Source organism: Acanthopagrus latus, chromosome 8 (assembly GCF_904848185.1).
Source record: "Acanthopagrus latus isolate v.2019 chromosome 8, fAcaLat1.1, whole genome shotgun sequence".
Classification (NCBI taxonomy): domain Eukaryota; kingdom Metazoa; phylum Chordata; class Actinopteri; order Spariformes; family Sparidae; genus Acanthopagrus; species Acanthopagrus latus.
Genome location: NC_051046.1, coordinates 5,136,854 through 5,149,936, shown reverse-complemented (window position 1 = coordinate 5,149,936; position 13,083 = coordinate 5,136,854). Strand labels below are relative to the sequence as shown.

Below are 13,083 nucleotides of genomic sequence, written 5' to 3'. Positions count from 1 at the left end.
TTTTGGCTTTGTTCAGCTTTTCAAAAGCTTGTTTGAACCACTCGTTGTTTCAAGCCTTTCAACCATCTAAAAAAAAAACTAACCTCCGACACCTCTTTCAAGCCCTAGCAACCCACACGAAGGTGTTTGGGTCAACGACCCATGAGTGGCCCTAACAACTCTGAAAACTCAGAGCACACACCTGTCCTTAATGACTCTGTGAGGACTGAGTCTCCCACACAGAGTTTAAAACCCAGCAACTCCCCTCTAGTTAGCTGGAACTGAAGAAGCCTCTAGGATGAGAGATGAAATATCTTCAAGGAACTGACATACGTGTAGTTTCCTACGACACAGCAACTAGTATCACCTGTGATGTTACCCCCACATGGGACGAGCATGCACAGAAGAACACATTTATTCCAACTAGGGAGAAACAATCAGAATAAGCGTTCACATGGTTAATAATTTCCTATTGATCGGAATATCAAAATAGTACAACACCCCTCTAGATCTGATCGAAAATTCCTCCAGATCAGGCCGGTTCAGATCAGTTTCTTCAGGCTGTTGCACCGATTATCAGGTGTTTGCATGTAGACGTAGATGCTGTTCTCACACTGCATCAGCTTTCAAACTGCAGAATTTTAATAATGATCAATTCACCATCTGTTTATTAATGCTGTGTAAAAAAATAAACTTAAACTCACTGACTTATTTGACTCCTCACTCGTCTCCATGTTCTTGTTCTCAGTGCTGTAAAACACGACTTGACATTTTGCCCCCCCCTTGAGGAAAAACAAACAACGCATACAATGAATATGAAAGTGCCACAGTGGAAAACTGAACCGCAGAGCTCTGAGGAACTCATCTGGAAGTCCTCGCATAAAGTCGTGGACATTATAAACGATAATAATTCTGGGGTTCTTTGTCGCTTTAGATCCCGCATTCATTTTTAACAAGGCATTAATGAACAGATTGTAAAGCTTTCATCATGGCACCTTCACAAGGAGGCTTTTTTTCCTTTCCATGTGGCAGGTCATATCAGCCTTTCTCACTAAAAGGTGCATTTTACAAACGTAATAGAAGAAGCGGTACGTGTTTGCAGAATGTTAGCGATACTGGCAGAATAATGATGCACCAATAATGCCTAACACGAACCCTTTTTGTATACAGAAATGATCCATCTCAGTATTCCCCTGAATAAAAGAATAAGTGAGAGAATTTGAGTTGCTTATAAGATCAAAGAGCAGCAGCAAAACAAGATGCTGAAGGGAGGCGTGTGTGTGTGTGTGTGTGTGTGTGTGTGTGCGGCGATTCTTGGGGGGGCACACAGTGTAATTTAAATGATTTGGCAGTAAGAATGATATCGCACAAATTCAAATGAAGATCACAGGCTTGTAAAGATACTTGAATTTTCACTGAAGTTCAAGAAGTTTCTGGATTTTGTTTGATGTTCAGATTTTTTTTTTTTTTCCGACTCCCGTAGAACTTTGCTCACTCTTTCATGCTCAAGGGACTTCAGGCCCTAAAAAAAAAATTGTAAAAAAAATTGAGCAGTTTATCGTCTGCACCCTTCAACTTGCGTTTGAATATTAAGACTGGCTTACAGAACTGTTGTTTCTTTTTCCATGACCTTGTACCAACACAGCATTTATTACGCAGGATTATCTAATGTTCAGATGTCCAAATCTTTTCCTCATCACGTCCCACTGGATCATCTAATCTCAACAGGATATACTGAACTTTAAATCGTGGAGACATTATTTCGAATCACTGCTTCATTCATTGTTACTTAACAAAAGTGAATCCTCCCCACAATGGATCAAAGAATACAGTTGATTTTAAACAATGAATTAAACCAATCACAGTGTGGAAAGCATTTCTTTGGTCTGTTCATCAAGGCCGTCCAAAAAAAACAAAAAAGAAAGCCAATAATGCTAAAACAAAGCAATGCAGACAATACATACGGTCCCGGTTGAAGTAAAAAGCCCATATTATTACTCAGCAGGTGCAGCTGTTTCCAATCGTGCAGCTGACTCATTGAGGCTTTTATGCAAATGAAGGCAGCATTGTCTTTTCATCTCGTCCACCAGATGGAGGATCAGGTTGAAAGGAAAATAAACTTTTGCAGGTGTATTAAAATCAAAGCAGGTTTAATAAAATGCATAATGTGACAGTAAATCAAAAGCTTTGCCCGTACCTGTTTTATCTTTTTATATTCTAAGTTACACTGATGCCTGTTTTATTATCCAAAATATAACTTTAATGTTTGGTGGTTTCAGTTGCTGCATTTATGATTTTTAATGACAGTGCTGGAAATTGTATATACAAATAAATGTGGAGTTTTTTTTTACTTGAGACTGCAACAAATGATTATTATCATCTGCTAAATATTTTCTTTATCAATCAATGAGTCACTGAGTTTGTAAAATGTCAGAAAATAGTGAAAAATACACTAACCAAGCCATTAGACTTGGGCTTGTGTTGCTGTGCATGATTTGAATATAAAGAGCGCTATGCTAATTAATTTTCTTCAGATGGACTAATTGGTTGACCCAATCTGTGCTTTGCGCCCTAGCCTGTGCATGGCTGCCCCTGCGGTTTGTTGACATGTTGCTCATTAACCCAAACCAAGGACTGTATCATAACAATGTGTGTTTACAAATTATAAGTGAACAAAAAAAAATGTGAACTAGACATTTGTTCTGATGGTGTTTAGATTTTTTGTTTTTTGCAATAATTCATATCAACAGAAACAGGTGGACGGATGCTGAAAGCGAGTCATCTAGGCCACACAAACGCACCTAAATGACATATTGATATAAAGCCTATCGCTTTATATCAATATGTCATTTACGTTGGAGGCTAATTTAAATCATCATTAACTTGTTTATCTCCAAAGAGTGCTCAGTATTGTTTTATTAGTCCTGCCTTTTTGGTTCAGTGGCAGAGTTGAGGATGAGTTCACGCTGATATTTTTGAAATACTGAATATTGCGTCATCAGCATAGAAGCAGATGTTCATTTTTCACTCTCTTGGTGTATATTTTGAGCAAAATGTCAAAATTAAAAGTCAGAGTCAGGTCTGTCAATTCTGCACAAGGATGATCATAGTGTGTACCCTTTTGAAATATTAGACCATGCTTCCAAGTGGTCTGGATGACTTACTTCTTAATTTGACGTCCTGAGATTTACCTGTTTTTTTTTTTGCCAGTTCCCACAGTGGCATTTTTTTGATAATTTCTTGAAGTGTGAAGAAACATTCAGCTAAAACATACTGTTGTATTCATACTCTTATACTGTTTCCATTGTGTATATATGCACATCGATGATATATAAACTTCCTGTTATGATCTTTTAAAAGAAATGTTTATATTCAGTGCCGTGGATTTGTTGGTCCAGGTATGTTTGATGAGATTTTGAGGGATGTCCTGATTGGGCCATCCACAACCCTACTCAAGACAACCCCCCTCATTGTCTTGTACGATAACTTGATGAAGGTCTAAGTATCAAAAAGTCATCAATAAACATAATTGCGTGATGTGGACAGTGAGCGGAAGTCTTCTTCCTGATTTTGTCGGCCTTCGGTCTTCTCCTACGCACCCGGCAACCTTAAGGTGTGCAAAAGCTGAACTTTGTAAACTTAGAAGTCAAAAATGCAATTTTCTGCTCAGCAGCAGCAAAGTGGCTTAATAGTTCACGTAAAGTAAACTTATAACATGCAGACTAATAAACTGCAGATATATAGCACTTTACATGACATTGTTTGCTGCATTTCAGAACAGACAATGCAGCAACACATAAAATATTCATTAACACTTTCATATAAAAGGAAACATTTAGGAAGGGATTTAAGACACTAATGATGTCAATAGGACAAGTCAGTTTATCTTGTATATAATTTGGAAAAAGGCCATTTGAAGCTTTAAAAGTGATCATTACACTTCTGAAATCAATATGGAACATAAGGGGCAGCCAGAGTTTGCTAGCACAGCGCTAATGTGTTCATATGTCATAGCGCCTGTTAAATTTTGGGTAGCAGCGTGTTGCATCCACTGGAGGTAGGCTGCTCTGACTGATACTGGCCTGAAGCGCATTACAGTAGGGCATTAAAAAAGAGGCAGTAGAGGCCATTTTAAGCAACAACCAGCCGCATGGCACCTCCTCACATCCCTGGGGAACAGAAGTGAGTCGGAGTGATAGGTTTCTCTTCCACCTGTAACCTCCGAACCCTCACTCATAAGCAACGAAAAAAGCAGGAGAACACATTTGCTGCTTTTCATTCACATCAAGGGACCACGGCACAGCTTGCATCAGGCCCGTATACTGTATCAAATCAGGGCATCTTTCTCTCTCTCTCTGCAAGCTCCATCTGTCACTGAGGCATGCCACTGTGTGCATGACCCTGGCCATGTGGGTGAGCTTTGGTGAGACTGTTATGAGTTCTCAGGCCTAAAGCCATGGAGATAGGAGGAGTGGAAGACCTTGGCACAAGAGCCCTCATGGCTGACAGAGAGCAAAGAGAAACAGATGCCGGGGAAATCTCCATGTCATCTTGGATATTTCATTCCCTCAGACCTCCAGTGTGGTAATACAAAGCAATCATGATTTAATGAATGAGAGTAAAGAGAGATGCAGTCCTCTGTAGGCATTAGATAATGGCTTGAATTAAACGTGAAGGTTGGAAAATCAAGGACAACATGTGTTTGATAGCAGTGTAACTGGAAGTGTTTTTCACTGGTTAGCTTAACAGTCCAGCTTAAGTGTTGTGGAAGAATCACTGATGTTATTCAAACAAGAACGTGCATATTAAAAGATTTTACAGACCTTTCTAAAATCCTCCACCAAGGGTTTTTTCTTTCATGTCAAGGACAGGAAACACACCATGGACCCACAAATCTTGGTCCCTGGGTCCCCCATCTGACAAGAACTTAGCTTTTAAATGTGTTTTTCCTCAAAGTGTATGAAACCCATGACTAAACTAGTCATACATTCTGTCATTGTGTTACTTATAGATGAAGGTAATTATAATATATATATTATTAATATTCCCATTTTTGCTGCGGACAACCTTTAACCACCTCAAAGATGCCTGGGGGTCCCAAGACGCCACTTTGACAACCACTGGTCTAGAGCACGGCAACTCTAATGTGGTTAATCTTAGAGTTATGGCAAACTTGGGGGTCGAGCCTATTAGAAACTGGAAAATCTTCTAGGGTGCACCCACGCTACAATAAACACAAGAGACTAAGATGAAGTATTTCCCCACGTTTTAAAAGAAATGCTCAATTCCATGTTGACGCTGGCCAGAGGCAATGGAACGCAAATTTATAATCCACCCACATACACGATACACTTTTCATCATTTTCTGTACATGCACAGCACGTTCTCGTAATACGAGATGTGTTCCAGCATGTTCCAACAAGTTACGGGTACGGGTACAAGGTACGGTTAGGTCAGGGTTATGGTCAGACACTCAAGACTTGTTTGCTACAGTTCCAGTACGACACTGAGGAACACTGTGGATGTTGTTTTTTAAATGTGTTCAATATATAATAATTACACAGATAAGTACACATCAGTACACAGACGAATTCAATCAAGGTATGTCTACGCAGACAAACATAAACATAACGTTCAAGTCAGATTACAGATTCAAGCCATGCCAAAGCAGTAACAGCAGCCATAGGAGTGCGTGCATATTGGATAAAAGTATACAGCATGCATATAGTGAGCACATATTTCAGCCATTATGTCGTGTTTGCCCTGTATAATATATTCTGTAGGAAGTATAGTCATTTTTTGGATTTTCATGAAGTGACAGAAATGCTGTCATCTGCATTTGCTTTGCTTTTCCTTGATGTGCTGAAAATGAGCCCCCCCCCCAAAAAAAAACACAGAACATATCAAACTGTAGAATTTGTGTACCACCAGCACACCCCTGATGTTTATCTATCGGAATTTCATCCGCAGTCGGCACCGACCCCCTGGATTTGCTTGTCAGGTCTGGATGCCCACAGGAAGACTTTGATAAGCTGGCCCCACACAGTAATGCTGAATCAACAGAAAGCTAAAGTATATCTTCAGGCCTGCTGAATTGGTAATCATGAAGTTGTAACAAGACCTCATTTTGATCTTATAGCGCCATATTGGAGAGCACTGTCCCCCTTGTGTGTTGGCTTCTATTAAACTGCAGATTTTTTAGATTTCATCTCTGGCCTGGAGTTAACAAGAAAGCACAGCGGGGGGGTTTAGACCACCATCTTCTTCTCCTGTGATCTCTATTTCCCTATTTAAGGGGTTTCGGCACTTTGCCAGTAAAAGTGTGTTGTATACTGAAAAACTCTGTGTGTCGTAGGAAAATAATGACACCAGAAGGCTGCAGTGAGGGGAGGCTAAAAAGCATCGACTCTTTATGACTTTGATGTGCCGAGAGGGGGGGAAAAAAAACAACAAAAACTTTTTCTCAAGTAAGAATGTCTTTTACATCTCTGCAGACGTGATTACAGAGCTATGGGTTCCTTTTGCTTTCTGTCTGTCTTTTTAAATTAGAATAATGAATGTGCACGTTTGGAGTTTGGCTTTTATTGCAAATTAATTGCGGTCTCGAAAGTCCCGCACTGCAAAATGTTTTGTTTTTCTGCAACTGCTCGCTGACCCGGTCCGATCTCGGTTGCACTCGGTTGGAATTATTTTTTTGAAGTTTACGTGTTTTTATCTTGGAATTAGATTTGCCTCGTATTTTATATTTTATGAATACATGCACGACAGAATATGCTGTTTGTTATCTAGACTCATAAATTAACATTTCTTTTTTTTAAGCTCTGCGTGTGATATTTAGCCCATTTCTTTTTAATTGGATAACATTTTTTTTAAAGGGTTTGAGTTATGTTCCTATTGAAATACAGCCCATCATGTTAGCCTTTTAACTGAGACCATTAGTCATTTAAGTGCCGCAGACTGAAAATTAGGGCCCTGAGCTTGCAGTCTTACAGGACTGTCAGTTCACTGGTGGGTCAGCGTATTCCTCAGCACATCCCGCAGGTCACTGACCTCACTTTGTTTTCAGCAAACGCAAACTTTCTTTGTGAGCACGTATGAGCAAAGGTCTTCTCCGTGTTGTGAGGTGAAGAATGTAGCTATTTCTACATCAGACTGCTCTTTTAAAATGCACAGTTTCCTGCTGCTGCATTGCATCTGGCGGATTTACTGCTGACCTTCGTCGTGTGTGTGTGTGTGTGTGTGTGTGTGTGTGTGTGAACAATCAATGAGAACGTGACCTTTTCTGGAGGGGTTATGTTGAAGGGCTACTTACAACGAGCACATTATTTTAATTTGCAAAATCACAGAGGCAAACTTGAATGTGGATTACTCGCATTTGACATGCCGGGGTTGTGAGAGAAATGGCATGTAATGAATCAATACACAGGTTAAGTTAATACTTCTGCTGCTCTAATCCGAAGTGAGTAACAAGACATCGGTCAAGTTCAGAGTTCATCTTAATATGATGCAAATGTTCAATAGAGCACAAGCAGAAGAACAAATAAAGACATGCCGTCGTAAACCTTTCGACTGTGGAGCTTTTTAAAGTCGGATCACTTTTCTTGATTTCTTCCATCGCGGGCTGCCGGCTGCCCACACGATTAACCGAGTCAGCGACCCTCTGCCACTCATCGGTTTTTCTCGCCGTTTGAAATGCCACTGCTCAGGCCTCCAAACAATATCACAGTGTTTTTCTTATTTCAGGTTCATTCCACTATGGTTTTAATTTCACAGTCACTGAAATCCGTTTTAAGGGTCTTTCTCCGTCTAGCCATGGTCGGATTTTCCTTTTTAATACAATCATAATAAACTTGGAAATGCGTATGGCTATAAATTAGTTAATTATGGGTGTTTGAATAAAATCACTCCCCGCCATGTGTTGACTAATGACTCTGTCACTAATGTCTCCATCTGAGGATCCCTCTCTCTACTGTCTCAGTTAACTTCTCCTGTTTAAACGTTTTCGCCACTGCTAAAGATGTCCTGCTTCAGACGGGGGTCATTTCTTGCCCCTGCACTTCACGCTGCCCCATCAGACTGCCTGTCCTTGGCTTCTATTTCCGGTGGCTTCAGTGCTGCACAGCTGACTGCTGGAGCTTTAGAGTCCGCCTGTCAGTTTTGAATCCTTCCCAGTCTCACCTTTGAACAAAGTAATTCCTTTGCTGGAATAAATATACGAGGATATCTTCAGAAGAGGCCAAACCTCCAGTACAAAGGGGGACCACACTTCCAATTTTTCAATAAGCTCTCTGTCTGACATTTGTTCGGATTTGAATCACATCACCTTTGTTAACATTTGTTCTGACTTTGTCCACCGTAGGTTGTACATCTGCCATCTGTCAAAACCAAGTCTGCAGTCTGAAGTCAGCTCTGGATTGAATCATCACTTCAGTGTTTCAATTTTTTGTTAAAACTGTATGAGAAAAACTGTTCACACAACTTTGTTTGAAGTTGAGTTATGGTCTATTCTACTGAGAGGTGTTTCAAGGTGAAGTCTTTATTGGATTTAAGTTTGCCGATATGTGCCTTTTTTGGAAAATGGCAGAAAATATATTCATTAAAAGCATTTCAAACTATTGTGTGACCTATAAAATATGAACTTACTCTGTGCAATAATGGGATTTTGTCTCTATTGTGAAGACATGAGCAGCGTTTTCTTTTTTTTTTTTCTTTTGTCTTTCTCTCAAACCCCAAACACTTTCTCAAAGCGCTCCCGACTGGTGACCGAGATTGCTGTCTGAAATCAATATTGGCTGCTGAAAGATAAATCTAGGGTACGCTGCTTTTGACGCTGGTGATAATACGGGTAAACCGCCACTTGGATTAATAAAAAGAATGGTTATTAATGAGAAAGTATAGACACATAAAGTGAAAATCTCGAAAATTGCAACTTAGGCTATTTTTGTGAATGTATATGAGTCAAACCTTCATGTAAAAGCATAATTACAACGAAAGAGCCACTTTTAAGATTTACCGTATTTTCGTTTTCGGCTCAAACTCATTTTCAATGGGAGTGCATGGGGCACTTTTAAGCTAGCGTCAGAATTGCTATTTTTAAAACACTAAGAAGGCTCGACACAACATGAAACTTTGCTCGTAGTATCACCAGGGTCTCTACACATAAACACGAGCATTGAGAACATTGTTTGTGTGCACAGAGTTTACAAAAAAAAAAGGTTTTTGAACAGCTCATGTTAGCAGTAGCTTCCTCCTCTAGCCGTCGTCATGGCAGCCCAGACGTACTCGGGGATCAACACGTCTGGGTAAAGTGTATGTGGTTCAGTTGAGCTACATGTAGAGACCCTGGTGATACTACGAGCAAAGGTTCACGTCATGTCGAGCCTTTGTTTTTGTCTGTCAAAAGACTCTCATTTCACAGCCACTATTATCCCTCTACACCTCAGATCCTGAGCCAATTAATTAACACTTAGTATGACCAGGTATGAGCTTATATGTCCACTCTAGAACCCACTCTCTCCTGAGATACTTAGATGGCTGTCATTGGATGACTGAAGCATTATGTATGTAACCCATGAGATTTCAAATATATAGTTCATATATCAGTTTTCTAAGGCTTGAAATTATGCAAGCTTATGTAGTTTCATGTGTTTTGCCGCTCGTACAGGCTGGTTTTCCACCTACGCACTTATTTTTGATGATTCTACATGCATAAAGTTAGTGTTAATGGGGAAAAAAAATCTGTTACACTCAAGCAGGCACATTTTGAGGTCACCACATATCATTTTCTTGCCAGCTGCTGCCTGGATATTCCCTGGGAAAGATGTGTATGAAGTGTTCATTTTCAGTTATATTGTCAACAAATATGACCTCATAGATCCAGCTAATATGGATGGTTACAGTTCATCTGCAGGCTTAATTTTTTTGCATTAAAAAGCAGGCAAGAAAAACAAATATATAATTCAATGTGTTTGAAACTCCTTTAGATTAATGGCAAAAGCACTTACAGAGTTGGCAGCCTGGAACCTTTAAAAAGAGCCCAAACTAATGCCTGTAGTCCAAATGGTTCAACAACAGCGTTCAATTTACTTTGGACCAGACGGGGACGGGCGTTTAGAATCATTTTACATACATTTGTAGAGCTAATTATACAAATTGGCAATGTAAGATAAAAACTACCCCCCACCCTTAGTTCAAAACATGTTTTATTTTTTTTCCCTCAAAATCATTTGACGACCCCTGGAAATGATCTCGCGACCACCTTGGGGTTGAAGACCTACGTCGAGACCACTGTCGTAGAAAACAGCCGTCCTGATTAAACTTAAATGTTTGCCTTCCATCTCTCCCTCACTGTATGCACTTAGTTTCACACAAAGCTGTAGCAGGCGTAGTCGTCCTCTCATCTTCACACGACACCTTCGGCACCACTTAGATGTGTTGATAATTACTGTCTCATACTGTAAGTGTGAAATAGAGCACCCTGCCATACAGTAATCACGACCTCTGCGGTATATGGTGCTAAACTGTAGTAAACTGGGCTGCTGGGGAAACACATCTAAATATATCTTTCAAGTATGTTCTGTCAGCCATGAACTCAACAGGAATGTAGTAGTACATTTACAGGTACAAAGACACATGCATTAAGGTCCAGAACATCTCTAGCGTAGCCGACTGAGGAGAATGTGAACTTCCTGCTCTTAGATTAATGCACAGCCCTACTTTGCTAACGGTGATGTCAATACGAAACCTCCGGCTTGGCAGTTATTATTCTAACATCGAAAGAAATCGTGAAGCTCCTCTCCGTCCTCATAAATATTTGGATGGAAGTTTTACCTCTCAGTTTCCTCGAAATGATAGATCCACTGAAAGAAAAAAAAAAAGTTGTTTCACCTGATTCTGAATAAGCATCCACCACGGCTCACTGTTTGATCATTGTGCTTTTTTAAGAAAAAAAGAAAAAAGAAAAAAAAAAAAGGATAAGCTCTCGTAGTGGAGAGAATCACACCAGCAGAGTTTAGAGCATTCTAAAAGTGCCTTATATCCACGGGAAGAGGCCCTGCTTAGACATGAAATTGACTCCTGCTGTTTGCAACTTCTTCCACTCAGCTGGAGTCCTTCAATCTAAAGAGCCTGGGGTTTCCAAAGCCCTCTCTCCCTCCAACTGCATCGTAAACAAACAGCAGACTGCCCCGAGAACGGTGATGCCAGCAGAAATGCAAAAATGTATTCAAAACAGCGGCCATTTGCATCGGCTTTTGAAGTAAATTCAACGTGATGGCGTACAAAATATGTTTTTTTTTTTTTTTTTTTTCCATTTAGTAAATGAACAAAACACAGCACAGCATTTTGCATTTAAATCAAAAAGCAAAAGGGCTCGGTCAGGACTTTCTGATAGCTGTTAGCATTTAGCTAGCGCCGGTTACTAAACGCTCCAGCCTGCTGATGAAAACTTAAAATCAAAGCGCTTAACGATCACTTTGGCATCGTGAACGCATCCATTTCAACGCGGCTTTATCAATAATTCATGGCGCAGCTTTGCTTTTGATTCGGTTTAGCATCAATAAACATAACGTTGGCTAAAATGGACATTTTGCCAGAATATCTATTAGTAGCCAATCCGGTTGATTCAGCGGATGCTTTAATGAGGCGGAGTGGATGGAAATGTAAACAGTTAAATGCCCCAGTATGCAGATTTTAGGCATCAAAAAACACTTTGACTGGAAATAACTAAGTGCAAAACCTAGCAGCTGCTTTTAGTAACTCAGGAGTGGTATCACAGAGATTTATGTGAAGAAATGGTTCACTTTAATAGGCATTCACCCTGTATTACAATGAGCTGCGTAGACAAGCTTTGTACCTCTGCTTCTCAGAAACAGAAGCTTAGACAGAATTTAAGCTTTTGCCAGAATCTCTTCACTACCGTTTCATTTCAAAGATGGATCGAGTTGTCTGGGTTTTCCCCCATTTTGTCCTCCTAAACCGGCAGTGAACTTCTCTTCAACTCTTTTCCTCAAATTCATGCATTTTGTTTTGGAACGTGCAACAAATAAATCAGAGTTTCTCCGGAGGAGCGCTCTAATGATTTATTTAGTTAATCACGTTCACTTGTAAATGAGTGCCAAATTAGGAATAAAGGCACATCAATACTGATGTTTTATTATTTACAAAAAAACTGCTTTTGATTGTCAGTGCTTTTAATTGAGAATGTCCACAATCCTCTCTGACTAATCTGTTTTGATCCATCACATGTGCACTCGCGCTCGTGTTGTTTGAGCTCCACCGAAAGTGAAAATGAATGAATTTATTCACGACGGTTGCATCCGTCTCTGCTTTTGTGTCGCTCCATTTTTCAACTTCAGCTCTGCTTTGTTGTTCCCCTTTTCTTTTCTTTTTTTTTTTTTGAGAGCTCCGCTGCTTTTTCGCAATTAAGGCGCAGCGCAATCAGTCAGTCTCTGTCAGCTTGGAACAGGAAAGGAAAGCAAAAGTGTATGAAAGCGGTGCAGCCGGGGCGACAACAAACGGGTTAGTGATGCATCTGCTGTATGACAACCGTGTTGCAGGAAACACTTTGCTTGGGTCAGCCCATTGAGGTCAACCATCCGATATGAAGCCAGTTTGTTACAAAGCACAACAAAAGGTGCTGTGTGATTCCACTCAGCCCAAACCACAGAATCACAGTTTCGTTCTGTAACCTTTTTGCCTCTGCTGGAGGACGCAACCCTTTTAATGGAACACACAAACAAGCTTCTCACACACCACGTTTGACCGAGAGTTCAAAACAAACTGTAAAGAAAAACAGAGTATGGTTGGGGATTAGCTGCTGCGTTCACTCTGTTTGTATTATTCATGATAATGACTGTGCTCTTTACAGACCACGTTTAGGCAAGAAGCGCTCGCAGCAACTGAGGGTTTAATTCTCTCAGACACTTCACACGCAGTAATCAAGATGATTAAACAGACAAACATGCCACAAGTGCAAAGACTTCACAGTAACACCAATAAATATTTTCTGTTTGTGTCTTGCGATGAGATTCCTTTAGTTTAGGGCGCAGGCGGTTTAAAAAAGCATGCGACTGAACAGATGCGCCTGTCTGGCTGCTTATTTTA

General features: G+C 40.2%; 1 long non-coding RNA gene across 1 annotated transcript in view; it reads left to right on the top strand.

Moving 5' to 3' along the window:
* The window catches only part of LOC119024613, a 74,344-nt gene extending 65,749 nt beyond the window's left edge, over positions 1–8,595 (top strand). The window contains exon 3 of the long non-coding RNA XR_005076521.1: positions 8,339–8,595. This is a non-coding gene — a long non-coding RNA (uncharacterized LOC119024613). The remainder of the gene's footprint in view (positions 1–8,338) is intronic.
* Positions 8,596–13,083: the final 4,488 nt, after the last annotated feature.